The following is a 15,777-nucleotide window of genomic DNA, read 5'->3' as shown; positions in this document are numbered from 1 at the left end:
GGCTATAAAGAAGAGGCCCCTTATCATTGAGCTTAAAACTTGAATCGGACTGCACTCATTGATATGTGAGAAGCTTGCCCCTGTTCCTTAGTGGAATGTTCATGGGCAAAATTTGTAATTTTGCGCAAAGAACTCGACAGATGCGATCCATGGTGGAGAGATTCGGCCCGGCCGAACTTAGCACGCTCTTACTTGTTTTTAATGCGTCTTTTCCCATATTTTCATGGTTGGTAAATATTTCTTTTCGAAAGATGATATCAAATTAATGCTTCAGCCTCAACCACCATAGCACAGAGGTAAGCATGTCCATCTATTTTTATTACATTATTACTGAATATCGGACGAACATAGGCTTCGTCTCTGGGCCGAAAAACATGCCTGTACCAAATTTGAAGACGATCGGATGAAAACTGCGACCTGTAGTTTGTACACAAATTAAAATGGACAGACGGACAGATGGACATAGCTAAATCGAATCGGAAAGTTATTCTGAGTCGATCGGTATACTTATCAATGGGTCTATCTCTCTTCCTTCTGGATGTTACAAACAAATTCACCAAGTTATAATACCCTGTACCACAGTAGTGGTGTAGGGTATAACAAAGAGCCCGGTTGCTTTTCAAAATTAAAAAAAAAACGTTTACTCATGGACAAAATAGGGCTGCAATAAAAGGTCATAGGAAGTAGAGTACAAAATTTTACCCTCCACTTTGAGTGGATACTCGCATAGGAAGAACCTGGGGATATTTGGGTTGATCCACCTGTAGATGGTTGAGTTGAACGGCATGTTGTATGCCATGTGGTAGCTTTGTGAAAGTAGATAAAAAATACAGTTAACAAATCGCAAATCGGTGTTAATATAAAATGGACCCATAAAATCAATGTTATAGTGATCAGGAATACTCATTCAAATACTTCAAAGGATTTTAGAACAATGTTTCAAAGTGTTGCATAAGTACACTCAATCAAATTTGTTATTCAAAACAGCAAATATGTTCGCTAAAACAGCAGTTTTTGTCTGCTGAAAATGGAAAATCAGGCATTACTGCTATTTCAGCTGCTGTATTAGCAAAAATTTTTTATTGCTATTTCAACTAACAAAATCTGCTGTTTTGAGTACATAAGTCTGCTGAAAAAATAAATTGTATGCTACTTTTTATGGTTGGCTGTTACTTTAGGCATTTTTTAATTTTTTTTTTAGAAATTTTGTTTCAAGATATGACTTTACTGTAAAGAAGCTACCTGATCCATCCATTGGTACACATTTCGAAATGTGTATACTAATCTAGTCATTCCATTTGTAACACCTCGAAATATTCGTCTCAGAACCCATAAAGTATACATATTCTTGATCGTCTCGACGTTCTGAGTTGATCTAGGCACTTCCGTTCGCCCGCCCGAAATCACGATAGCCGCTTGAAATTATGCACAGATACTTAATATCGATGTAGATCATTGGGGATTGCAAATGGGCCATATCGGTTCAGATTTAGATATAGCTCCCATATGAACCGATCTCCCGATTTGACTTCTTGAGCCCCTACAAGTCGTAATTTTTGTCCGATTTAGCTGAAATTTTGCATGCGGTGTTCCGTTATGACTTGCAGTTACGACTTCCAACAACTGTGTCAAGTTTCTCTAAATCGGTCAATAACCTGATATAGCTCCCATATAAACCGATCTCCCGATTTTACTTCTTGAACCCTTACAAGTCGCAATTTTTGTCCGATTTAGCTGAAATTTTGCATGCGGTTTTCCGTTATGACTTGCAACAACTGTGCCAAGTGCGGCCCGAATCGGTTTATAACCTGATATAGCTCCCGTATAAACCGATCTCCCGATTTGACTTCTTGAATCGTTATAAGCCGCAACTTTTGTCCGATTTTGCTGAAATTTTGCATTCGGTGTTCTGTTACGACTTTCAACAACTGTGCCAAATATGGTCCATATCAGTCCATAACCATCCTTCATCCTTGTTCGGTTCTTGGAATCTTTCATTTTGTTGGTTTGACAGAAATTGGAGTACTACTGCTGTAATAGCAGAATCACTGCTACAATAGTAGCAAAATTGACTACTAGTATTCAGCAGACAGTGTCAGCTATTTTTAGCAAACTTTTTTCTATGAGTGTAAAGACGAGATTAGTATATCCCCACTGCTAAACTATTTTAATCGTTCGATCCAAAGTACACACCCAAAGCATTTTCTGAATTCTTTTGAATCCATTCTCCAACCCAACTCAAAAATGCTACAAATCTCAGTGGTCCTATTAGGCAATTGAAAATTCCCACATAAAATATTTGCATTTGCTAAAATATGCCCAACAACACCTGCCCTAAACGCCACATAGTGGCGTTGAGAAAGAACAGGCAGCAAAAAAAATTCAAGGAAGTCTTGGGCCATTATTTATACGGAATTTTCGATGAATTTCTGAAAAAAAAAGAATTCTGATTATCTATCATTTAAAGCTGCCATAAAGAATAGAAAAGTCATTGCTGTCGTAACAGTCACCTCCATCATCGTCACACCATCACCATCACCGTCATCATCATCATCAACAACATCGTTATAATGGCAGACATCAATTATATTCATTTTATTGTAATTTACAACGCCTACCACCTTTCAGCACTACGATTATTTTGAGCTTTCCAAAAGATAGCCTTTCCAAACACCATTCAGCATCGAGAGCATTTCGAGGCTAGCAACAAATGAACTTAAAGTGATGTAAAAACGAAACGAAAAATCAAAGCCAAACTCTTGAGAGTCCTTTATCCCGTTTTTATTTTTCTAGAATTCCATTGAAAATCAAATGTGGGGAAAAAAGGTACATTCGCTTGAAAAGACAAAAAAATACAAAACTCAGCTCGTTGCAGTCAAATAGACACTTCATCGCACCGATCAATCTTTGGCAGAGAGCTTGGTTTAAAACTGCAACGAAAACTAGACGAACAAAGAATGGTTTGATTTGGAGGAGTGTTTTTTTACAAAGGAAGCAAAGGGGTGGTGTTGAAATTTTAGGAAAAAGGCAGCAATCAGTACGTGGTCAGTGAATACCATTTTGGGATCAGGGGATACTTCTCTCATATCAATGAGTGGAGTCCGATTAATGTTCTAAGCTCAATGATTAGGGGCCTCCTGTTTTATGCCAAGTTCGAACGGCGTGCCGTATAGCGACACCACATGGTAGAGAAGTTTTAACATGGCGGGATACCTCACAAATGTAGTCAGCATTAGTACGGTGAACCGCTGAAACATTTTTCTGCTGTTCGCGCCAGGCTTTGAACCCAGGCACTCGGCGTCATAGTCGGACATGCTAACCTCTGCGTCAACACAAGTAAACACGTGCTAAATTCGCCCGGACCGAATCTTGGGAATCCACCACCATGGATTCTACTAATAAAGTACACAAAATATTGGGTTGCCCATAAAGTAATTGCGGATTTTTCATATAGTCGGCGTTGAAAAATTTTTTCACAGCTTGTGACTATGTAATTGCATTCTTTCTTCTGTCAGTTATCAGCTGTTACTTTTAGCTTGCTTTAGAAAAAAAAGTGTAAAAAAAGTATATTTGATTAAAGTTCATTCTACGGTTTATTAAAAATGCATTTACTTTCTTTTAAAAAATCCGCAATTACTTTTTGGGCAACCCAATAAATTTAGTTGAAGGGCCAAATTTTACTCTATGTACCAAATTTTTGCCATACCTGGCAATAATTAAACCTTCTAGGAACCGCACAAGGATAATCGAGAGATCGGTTTTATGGTAGCTATATCAGGTTATAGACCGATTTGGAACGTAGTTGACGCAGTTATTGGTAGTCATAAAAAACACACCGTGCAAAATTTCAGCGCCATCGAATAACAATTGCGGCTTCTAGGGGCTCAAGAAGTCTAATCGGGAGATCGGTATATTTGGTACCTATATTAGGTTATGGACCGCACTTGACCTAGTTGTTGGAAGCCGTAACAGAAAACTACCTGCAAAATTTTTGCCACATCGGACAAAAATTGCGGCTTTCAAAGGCTCCACAAGGGGAATGGAGAGATCGGTTTATATGGGAGCTATATCAGGTTATTGACCGATTTGGACCAAACTTGGCACAGTTCTGGAAGTCATGAAAAATAATCCGTGCGAAATTTAAGCGTGGATACAATTGCAGCTTATAGGGGCTCAAGAAGTCTAATCGGGATATTGGTTTATTTGGTAGCTATATCGGGTTATGGACGGAAATAGGCCGTAGAGCGCAATCAATGCTCAAACCATCAGGACTCAAGAAGTCTAATCGGGAGGTTGGTATAATTGGTAGCTATATCAGGTTATAGACCGATATAGATTGTACTTGACGCAGTTGTTGGAAATCGCAACAGAACACTACCTGCAAAATCTTAGCAAAATCGAAGAAAAGTTGCAGCTTCCAGGAGCTCAAGATGTCAAATCGGAAGATTGGTTTATATGGGAGCTATAGCAGGTTATAAACTGATTTGGAGCGTACTTGACCCAGTTGTTGGAAGTCATGAAAAAAAAACACACCGTGCGGAATTTCCTGGGGCTCCAAACGTGAAATGGAGAGATCGGTTAATATGGGAGCTATATAAGGTTATAGACCGAACTTGGCACAGATGTTGGAATTCGTAACAGATCACTTCATGCTAAGTGATCTGTTACGAATGTCCAATTGGACAAAAATTGTGGCTTGGCTTATATGCGAGCTAAACCCAAAGCTGAACTGATATTTCCCATTTGCAATTCCAAAGATCGACATTATAAGAAGTTTCTATGCAAAATTTCAAGCGCCTAGCTTTACTTATGGGGTCGCAAATCAATATTTGAGGTGTTACAAACGGAATGACTTAATAGATGTACCCCCAATCCTGTGGTGGTGGGTATAAAAAGTTAAATGGGATGTCAAGCAATAAATTCCACGGATTTTTTATACATCCACCATAGAACGGGTTATACAACTAGCTTCATTATTCCGATTGAAACACACCGAAATATTGGTCTAAGATCCCAGATCTTATATATAAAAATCAATTTGTGTAGTTTTGTTTGCTTATTTGTATGTTTGATTGTCTATATGCTCCGTATAGATTAAAAAAATGGCTGAACCGATTTTCTTGAAATTTTAATTTAATGGTGCTATTGTCAAAATGGGGTACTTAATTTTTCAAGACTTCAAGGGGAAGCGGAACCTCCTCCTTATCCCAATTTTCAAAAACGCCAGATATCGGAGATGGGTGTGGAGATTTAAGCGAAATCTTGTTTGCAATCTTAAAGTAGCCTAAAAACAAAAACTTTGGTATTTACATTTAGGGTGGGGTGGCTAAGGGGCCGCCCCTTCCCAAAAGCTCGCCAAATGGATATATAGACGTATGATGACAATGTTGGATTCAAATAAAAGGTATTTGAGAGTAGAAAACAAATATGATATCCAAATATGGAACCACGTGTTTGAGTAGCCACCTCGCCCCGACTCGACCCCACAACACGCACAAATTGGGCGAATTTACCGACAATGGCAATATGGGGGCTGCAATAACAGGTATTTTCGAGTAGAACATAAATCTGATATTTTTTTAGGGTCAAGTCGTTTGGCGGCAGCCCCATCCTGTAAACACCTCCTCAAACCGGACATATTTGCCGACGATAGGACAATGACACTCAAATGTAAGGTCTTTCGTAGTAGAGTACGAATCTGATATCAACTCTAACACCGCCAAAATTTTGTGAATTAACTGACTAGGGCAATATGGGGCTCAATTAAAAGGCATTTTAGAGTAGAGCATGGTGGCCGCCATTTGAGAGTAAATCACAGTGCTGATATTTGTCAGGGCTCAACCCCCAGCACTCCCCAAACCGGACATATTAGTCGGCTATGAGAAAATGGGGCTCAAATGTAAGGTCTTGTGTGGTAGAGTATAAACCTGATATCAACTCTCGGGATCAAGTGTATAGGTGGCCGCCTCAACGCCATAACTCCCCCAAATAATGTGAATTAACCGACCATGGCAAAATGGGGCTCAAATAAAAGGCATTTCAAAGTAAAACATGAAACTTATATTTTTTCAGGGCAAAGTCTCCGGTAGCCGCCAATTGAGAGTAAATCACAGTGCTGATATTTTTCAGGGCTCAACCCCTAAAACCCCCAAACTGGACATAATTGCGCATGACTTTGGCAATGAAAGGTATTTGAGAGTAGAAAACGAATTTGATATCCAATTTTGGGGCCAAGTGAGGGTCGGCTTATTCCATGAATAAGACAAATAAAAGGTTTTTGAGAGTAGAGCACGGTGCTGTTATTTTTTCTGGGCTAAGTGTCTGTGTGGTCGCCCATCCCCTTAAAATCCACCGAATTGGACGATAATAGCAATAAGGAGCTCAAATTATAGGTATTTGGGAGTAAAGTACGAATCTGATTTCCACTTTTGTGACAGGCTCTGGTGAGGTACTATGCCATGTAAAAACTTCTCCCCAAAAAGGTGTCACACTGTGGCACGACGTTCGAACTCGACTATAAAAAGCAGGCCCCTTATCATTGAGCTTGAATTAAATTTCGGTGAGTAGTCTTTGATATGTGAGAAGTTTGCCCCTGTTCCTTAGTGGAATGTTCATGGGCAAATTTGCCTTTTTCAGGTAAGAATGGCAGTCCTTTACAGACTCACTTAGACAATTTTAAACCCATTGTGATACCACAGTAGCGACTGGGTTCGAATCCTAGCGAGAAGATTATAAAAAAAAATTTCAGCAGTGTTTATCCCTTCCAAATGCTGGCGACATTTGTGCCATATGAAAACTTCTCCCTAAAGGGATGTAACTCTACGGTATGACGTTCAGACTCGGTTATAAAAAAGAGGCCCTTTATCATTAAGCTTGAAACCCTGAATCGGACAGCACTCTTTGATATGCGAGAAGTTTGCCCCTGTTCCTTAATAGAATGTTCACGGGCAAACTTGCATTTCCCAGTAAGAGTGGCAGTCCTTCACAGACCCACTTAGACAATTTCAAGTCCATTATGATACCACAGTAGCAACAGATCAAGGCCTCTAGCAGGAATCGGCACCACGACCCCGCTCTGCCAATCCGAGCACGCTACCAACTAGGATACCAAATCGCTTGAATAACAGTATTTTCGCTTTCACAGCTCTTAAAATGCTCGAATATTATATCATAAGCTAATTTTTTTAAAGAAGGGACAGAGGAGCGTGCCCTGTTCAGCTAGTAGTATATATATACTTGATCGACATGACTTTTTAAATCGATGTTGCCCTGTCCATTCGCCTGTCTTTGCTACCTTTCCAACGAGTCGAACGAGGGCTAGGGGCTTTTTATTAATGTAGGTCGTTTGGAATTTTGAATGGGCCAAATTGATCCATGTTAAGTTGATTAGTGGTGCAATCCTTATCTGATTTGGTATTTTGCACCATGACTTCTCTTATGACCTCTAACATTTATGCCAAGTATGCTCCGTGTGGATCCGTAACCCTATTATACAGGACCTTTATAAATCGATTTTCTGATGTTACCTCTCTACCCTGCAGAGGGCGTAGTATAACACCACACCACATAAATACCAAGTATGATCCATGTCTGTGCAAATTACGCTACCTTTCGAATGAGTAAAACTGGCGGCTTCTTATTGATGTAGGCCGTTTGGGATTATGAATGGGCCAAATTGGTGCATGTTAAGATGATATTCCCTATAATCGATCTATATTTATTTATCTATATTTTTCAAACATTTCATACCACCCTCTTCACTGTATGCTTTAAAGCCTTTGGCTACATTTTTTGGTTAACATAAATCCTCCAAAAACAATTGCAAGCACAGCTCTGCATAACTCTAGCTTTATTGCGGCTGTTCATCCATCCGTCCGTCCGAACGTCCACATGGACGTTCAAAGCCATGCCGTTAAACTAGATCGCACACTAGAGATAGAGGCGTGCCTTTTGGCTAAAATTTTGTACGTGTTGGTATTACGTCCAATAAAATTGGAGAGACGAAAACCAAAAAATAAAATCAACTCCAACTGCTGTAGAGTTGTACAGTAATGATGGGCTCAAGCTCAAGATGGGCTTTCTCCATGAATTGCCACATGGTTTGGAAAAACACCCTCGCTGCATGTGCCAGTGTCATAGATTCTGGGAGGCAGTCTGCCAAAAAATCCTCCTTAGAAATAGAGGCCATGATTTTGGTTAGTTTTTGTGGGTATATGATCATGGTGAGACATGGATGCACAGAACAAAAATACTGTCTTTGAGGTAGGTATATGGGCCAAAATTAACTTTATATGGTTTCGAGGTTATAAAGACCAACTGAGAACTTAGTCCACTTTTGGGGGTTCCATTACTAATAGCTTAAAATATTGATTTTTGTCTACAAGCAGAAAAGTTTGGGATATAAGGACATACAAATCTGTTTTATTGGGGAAGTATTATTTTCATAGATTCAATTGTTCAACATTTCCTTCCACCATTGAACGTTAGTCGTACATTTGGCACATTTTGATATTAAAATCACTTCGGTTATTTTATAAACTTCGTCTGTGGCAAAGGATGGTTTTTTCGCAAAAAATCCAAACTTCTTTAAAGGCAAAACTACCTCGTTTACAGCAAAAAGTGATTCGTTGCACGGAAAAATTATTCTTTTGTTTTTTAAGAGCTTTTCTTACAGACATAAATTTATTGGTCACAAAACATACTATTCACCCCTTTTGGGTAATAAAAATATGTAAAAAAATATTTTAATTTTACCTTTTAATCCTCTTTTGTAATAAAATCAAACACCTCCTAACAAGTAGTTGTGAATTCAAATTTTCAGGTAAACAAAACTCCTAAACATTTGCCACCACCTGATGTTTGACTGGAAGTAGATAAAAATGATACAAAAATTTGTTAATAAAAGCTTTTAAACAATGACAAAGTAATAAAAACTAGGGACACGGAAGTACAGAGATAGATAAACAAAATGAGCTTAAAAAGTTTCCAACAAAAGAGAAAAAAAAAATCAATCAATAAGGTGTCCTACAATGTCCTTTATTTTATGAAAATTTCATTAACTTTAGATGGACTACAAGAGATTGGGGTTAAAAAGGAAGTTAACTCCTTTTAAGGGGAAATTAAAAATATTTTTTATTATAACGAGTTAATGGAAACTAAAAATCCACAGGAAGTATACTTTTGTATATTTTTAAGCTTTATGAAAGCAAAAAATTGTAGTGTTCACTACCTTTTCTCCACCTCTTCACTGCAATGTTGTAGTCCAGTTTAGACCACTCATGGAAATATTTTACAAAACTTTATGGGTGGTCAGACGACATGTTTTATTGAGCAATTTGTTGGGAGGAGTAATTAAAATATTTTCAGACCAATCAAAATCTTGTATTTTCTGTCAAGTTGTTATGTTCATTGTGCACAGTTTGTTTAAATATGAAAAAAAAAAATTCCAAAGCCCTCCCTGCCAGTCTTATAATTGCCACTCTATGACATGCCATAACTTTTTATCATTTTTATGCGCCATATTGGAGTAATAACTTGATTTAATATTGTGGTTGTTTCTTTTTTGTTTTAATTATTACTCAGTGTGCTATTAAAACCATCAAGTACACTGAGAGTAATTTGCAAGCAAATTAAATCCACATGTACGACATGGGCATAACTAGACGAAAGATAATTAATATAAAGTTGTGGACAGGAGGGGACCCATTTAAATGGTCAGGTTTTAATAACATTTCACCAATTGAATTACAAGCAGTGTCCTAGAGATTGGCTCCCTGACTTAAGCAGCCAGCTTGTACGACTAAGCCGTATATACCTGTAGAATCATGAAAACAAAGGGAATTTTCATTCCAGGTAAACCAAAAGAAGCCCAAAAAAACTAGTTATGCAGTACTCAAAAACCATGGAACGTATAGAGCACACCATCATAAATAGTAGGACATCCAGCAAATTGCTCATATGCAAGCACCATGACTGTTTTACAATAAAATGAGATCAGTGGAGATCGCCCAGCACAAGGTATAGAAGAATTTTTTAATGCCAAGATGTACACGTTAGCGGTATGCATTGGTATAGAAGGGGCTTTTAACAATGTGAGGACTGATCCAATCCTTAGACCAGTACCGGGTGGACCAAGACTTGTAGGACGTTATATGCTATGGAACAGTTGAATAAAATGTTTTGTTTGGGGGACATTATAAAAAATAAATTATATTAAAATAAATTAAATATTTTATGCCAAAATCATTAAATCGAGTTTTCTTCGCTAAATGGTTCTTAAATATTAATGACTTTTTTGTTGTAGTAAGCCCATACAACACAAAAACATTTTTTTTTTAAAATTTTAAAAGTCAAAATATTTGAAAAAATTTCTACGTCAATATAAATTCTCTAAATTATGAATATACTAGCATATGCTCGGTCGCTTCTCTGCTCCCGATGGTACACCCAACTGTAACTGTATCGCAATTTTAATAGCGTTAGCCTTATCCGTAAGAAGGAATATTTTGAAAGTTTTAGCGCCTAGATGTACGAATTAAAAAAAAAAATTCTAAAAAAAAAGTCGGCCGATAAATACTGTCAAGGTGTAACTATATCGCAATTTTGAGATCATTAGCTCAATCCGTAAATAAAGTACCATTTTGTACGTTTTAGTACATAAATGAACAAATTTCAAAACAATCTTTTAGTCATCCGTTACATACTGCCAAGATGTACCTGTATCTCTAATGTCACAGATGTAGCTCAGTCTGTAAATAAATAAAGTACCGCTTTGTACGTTTTAGTACCAAAATGAACGAATATCACAAAAATCTTCTAGTCGCTCGGTACATAGTGCCTAGATGTATCTGTATTCCAAATTTCAGAGCTGTAGCGTAATCCATAAAGAGGTGCAATATTGTACGTTTTAGTGCTAAAATGTGCGATTATCAACAAAAAACTTCTAGTCGTTCGGTACATACTGCCAAGATGTGCCTGTATCCCAAATATCAGATCTGTAGCCCAATTTATAAAGAAAGTACTAAATTGTACCAAATACAGTACTTTTTATTCCACTCCTGGTACTATTTCAACAATTTATATTTGGTACAGCTTACCGTACATTTGTCAAAACATCGATCATTTTTAGCATTTTTTTTTATTTTACCCTTCTCCGTTCACTGTAAAAGTAAATAAGCTGTTTCGTACTTTTTGGTACCAAAATGTATGATTTGTTAAAAAATCACTTAGTCAGCCAACAAATATTTCTTAGTAGAATCTACATGTTAAATTTCAGAACTCTAGTTCAATCCTTAAAGAAAGTATGAAATGGTACCAAATACGGTACTAAACGTACGTTTCTTCAGTATTCATCACAATTTTTCATATTTTTTCTATCTACCCCTTTATTTCGCAACAACAACCATTTAAGCTAAATATCGAAGTTCTAGCTCTACCCGTTCGCTCTATGCAAAGTTCACCTATTTCGTATCTTTTTTGGTACCTTTTTGTTCCTAAATGTCCAAGAGTGCAAAAACTCTGGGCCCCCCTGGCTACGTCCCTGATGGGAGCTATTTCTAAATCTGAATCGATATGGCCCATTTGCAATCCCCAACGACCTACAACTATATTAAGTATCTGTGCAAAATTTTACGCGTTCGAACACTATCGTGATTTCGACAGATGGACGGACAGACGGACATGGCTAATTGGAATCAGAATGTCGAGAGGATCTAGAATATATATACTTTATGGGGTCGCAGACCAATATTTCGAGCTGTTACAAACGTAATGACTAGATTAGTATACCCAATTCCTATGGAGGGGGGTATAAAAATAATAAATGAGGGCCGATCAGGAAGGAGAGTACACTTTTTACCTTCAAATTGGGATAGGCACAGGAGCACCTGCGGATCTTTAAAAATGTGGTATCCCAAGTGGTAGCTTTGATATACGATTTTGAATGTAGAAACCAATACAAAAAAAAAATTAATTAGTGTGGATCTGTACGAGACCCGTAGCCCAGAATATCTGGATTGCCGCATTCACAATGATTGACATTATAGGGCTCAAAACATTGACATTATGCGGGCACGGTGCTGACATTATGTCAGTGTCCGCCCTCTAAACTCTCTTCAAACCTGCCATGTTTGCCTACTATAGCAATAAGGGGCACACATAATAGGTATTTGATAGTAGAAATCGAATTTGATATTCAATTTTGAGGCCAAGAGTTTGAGGGTCGTCTCAACCCATAAACTCCCCCTAAACCGATGGCAATTGGGGCGCACAAAAATAAATTTGAGAGTAAAGCACGATTCTGATATTTTTTCGGGGCTAAGTGCGTGGGTGGCCGCCCCATCCCACATACCCCTCAAACTGGACATATTTGTGGATTATGGCAAAAAGGGGCTCGAATCTGGTATCTGCTTTATTACCAAGTGTTTCATTGACGACTCATCTCTTAAACTCCCCCTGAACCACGCATATATGCCGACTATAGCAATATGTAGCTTAAATGTGGTGTTTGAATCTAATATCCACTTTCGGGCAAAGGGTTTGGTCACTCCAATCCACCACCAAAACCAATAGAATGAAGTAGATCTAATATCCAAACTTTAATGATCTGAAATTTTTGAAAACAGCGTAAGGAGAGGGTTGTCTTTTTTTCAAAAATTTCAGATCACGGAGATGAGTGAAATTTGGTTTGGATTTAAGCGAAATTTGGTTTGTTTATAATAACTCAAAAACAGGAATTTGGTATCCTTATTTAGGATGAGATGTCTAGGGAGGCCATGCCACCTTCAAAACGCGCCAAATGGAAATATAAACCAATAATGGCAATATGTGGCTCAAATGTAGGTATTTGAGACTAGATCAGGAATCTGATGTATGGGCATCCACTTCACCCCCAAAAATAACCCCTATACCGGATATAATTACCGACCACAGCAATATAAGGCTCAAATAAAAGGTGTTTGGGTTTAGAGCAATGATGAAAATGATATCCTCATTGGTGCGAAATATCTGAAAGGCCGTACCAGCACGCCAAAACAGGACTTATTTTTTACCGCAATTTAATAACCAATCTTGCAAATATTTTTTACAACGCTTCCCTACCACAACATCTAAGAAGTTTGGTCGAAATGGGTTTAGATTTATATACAGCTCCCATATATATGTTCGTCCGATTTTGAGAAATATTGCAGTTAAGTTTTCATTTGTTAACCGAGTCTCTGGAAAGGATTTTATTATGACTCTTAGTATAACTGTTAAATTTCGTAGAAATCGGTTCTAAGGTTCGATAGTTATCACTCATTGACATGTAAGAAATTTGCCCATGTTCCATAACGGAATGTTCATGGGCAAATTTGCATTTTGTATTTGAAATCATCAAAAAAATTATTAAATTATAGAAAGTTTGGTAAAATTGAACTTAAGAACTAAAAGATCAGATGTCAAATACAAGGTTTTGAAGCATTTTTGCCATTTCGAGGCTAAATCAACATTTTTATACCCCCCACCATAGGATGAGGGTATACTAATTTCGTCATTCTGTTTGTAAATCCTCCAAATATTCATTCTAGACCCCATAAAGTGTATATATTCTTGATCGTCATGACATTTTAAGTCGATCTGGCCATGCCCGTCCGTCTGTCTGTCGAAAGCACGCTAACTTTCTAAGGAGTTAAGCCAGCCGCTTGAAATTTTGCACAAATACTTTTAATAAGTGTAGGTCGGTTGGGATATAAACCTTTCTGGGATTTTGACTTCTTGAGCCTCTAGAGGGCGCAATTCTTATCCGATTTGGCTAAAACTTAGCATGAGGTGTTTTGTTATGACTTCCAGCAACGGTGATAAATATGGTTCAAATCGGTTCATAACCTGATATAGCTGCCATATAAACCGATCTGGGATTTTGAAATCTTGAGTCTCTAGAGGGCGCAATTATTATCCGATTTGGCTGAAATTTTGTACAACGGCTTGACCTCCAACATACGTGTCAAATATGGTCTGAATCCGTCTATAGCCTGATAGAGCTCCCCTATAAACCGATCTCCCTTCTTGAGCCCCTAAAAGGTGCAATTCTTTCAATTCAATTCAATAAGCATATAATTCTTTTATCCTTTGTTCGTTTAAAAAGAGATACCGGGAAAGAACTCGACAAATGCGATCCATGTTGGAGGGTATATAAGATTTGGCCCGGCCGAATTTAGCACGCTTGTACTTGTTTTGTTTGAAAATGTTTGCTTTTTTAGAAAAAAATTTATTGCTGTACCATTTTCAGCCAAAATGTTTGCTGTTTTTACTAACAAATTCTCTGAGTGTAAGGTACATCTCACAAGTGTCGCCAGCACAAGGAGTTGCTTTGGACGAATGGACAGACAAACCTGGCTAAATCGATATAGAATGTCATGACGATATAGAATATAAAGAATACTATATGGTGTCTTAGATCAATATTTCGATGTCTAACAAACGGAATGACGAAGTTAGTATACCCCCATCATAAGGTGAAGGGTAGAGAATTTAATTTAGAGAAATGAACTTAATTACAGTTGTATCCTGATGGCGCCCAAATCGGGTTGAGTTCATAATAATTAAATTTTAAGACGCCTGAACGTAATTGCAAGCGATTAGCAGCACAATAAACATAAATGTTGTTGTAATAGACAATAACTACAACAACAACTGTTATATTAAATAACTGTAATCATGGATCTGTAGCATTATAGCTTCTTAATAATTAAAAACACATTTCTATTTTATTGCTAATAAGAATGACAGAATATGGTGGGCAAAGTCAATACAAATATAGAAAGGTAAATAGGTACTTATAAAACATTTTTCATTTTCATAATCGTCCAATAAGTTAAGCTAAAATTTATTATCAACGGAACCTATTAAATTGATGGTTGACTTTAAGGCAGACGGGATGCAAATAATAAACAAAATAGTTTCTGTTTTATTTATTAACAGTCATAAAGATTTCTTATGGGCTAGATCTGCCTAACAATAGCAAAAAGTGAAATCTGATTAGGGCTCTCTAGCGACGGCATTATAAAAACATTGTTGCGATTAACAAACATTTTTCACATATTATCTATTATTTGAAATTTTAACAAAAACACATTTTAATATACAAATGGCATCTAAACATTTTTATTGAGTATTATTGTCTTTTATTATGAAAGTAAAAACAAATAGTCATTTCAGTAGACTTTAATCATAAATTTAAGAGTCCCAACAAAAACTCAACAAGCTTTGCGTATTATCAGCAGGATTCTTGGCAGAAATTCACTAAGCGTGGTATTATTCAATAAAGTTTTCAAAATGAAAATACAAATCCCCCCATAGAGGCTTATCAACAATTCTAAACACATTAACAATGCAAAATAATTATAATTTGAATAAATGAATGAAAGAAAGAATATATTGCTGTTTGTATTTTCTTCAAAAGGAATATGATGCTTTGGACGAAAGTAGCGAAAATAGAAATGAACTATGGATTGCAATTTGAAATATAAATTCAAGAACGGATCTAATTTTCGGAAAAATTAAAGATCAAACCTTCATGCCGAAATGAGGGAGTTAATTGCACAATGTTTGCTGAGCTTTTGAAAACCGAAGGTGAGTGAAACCATCATAAAACATATCCATCGTTTTGTTTATAAACCTGAGCAATACAGCAATATCACAAAGGGAAACCAGCATCAGTAAGTATCGATTATAGAGGTATAAGTCAATACGAGGCTTTTTGTTCATATTCTAGATCAAACAGCAAAACAATGAAGAAAG

General features: G+C 37.0%; 1 protein-coding gene across 6 annotated transcripts in view; it reads right to left on the bottom strand.

Moving 5' to 3' along the window:
* LOC106093671 (protein N-terminal asparagine amidohydrolase) overlaps window positions 1-15,777 on the bottom strand; it is a 176,822-nt gene that overhangs the window by 55,368 nt on the left and 105,677 nt on the right. For 4 of the 6 annotated variants that reach the window (XM_059368917.1, XM_059368915.1, XM_059368920.1 and 1 more), the window contains exon 2: window positions 8,755-8,863. The exons of the other annotated variants lie outside the window; for them this stretch is intronic. The gene's annotated coding sequence lies outside the window, so the exon portion shown is untranslated. The remainder of the gene's footprint in view (window positions 1-8,754; window positions 8,864-15,777) is intronic. 6 annotated transcript variants of the gene reach the window in all.

This window comes from Stomoxys calcitrans, chromosome 5 (genome assembly GCF_963082655.1).
Source record: "Stomoxys calcitrans chromosome 5, idStoCalc2.1, whole genome shotgun sequence".
Lineage (NCBI taxonomy): Eukaryota > Metazoa > Arthropoda > Insecta > Diptera > Muscidae > Stomoxys > Stomoxys calcitrans.
This window is presented reverse-complemented; position numbering and strand designations above follow the sequence as displayed.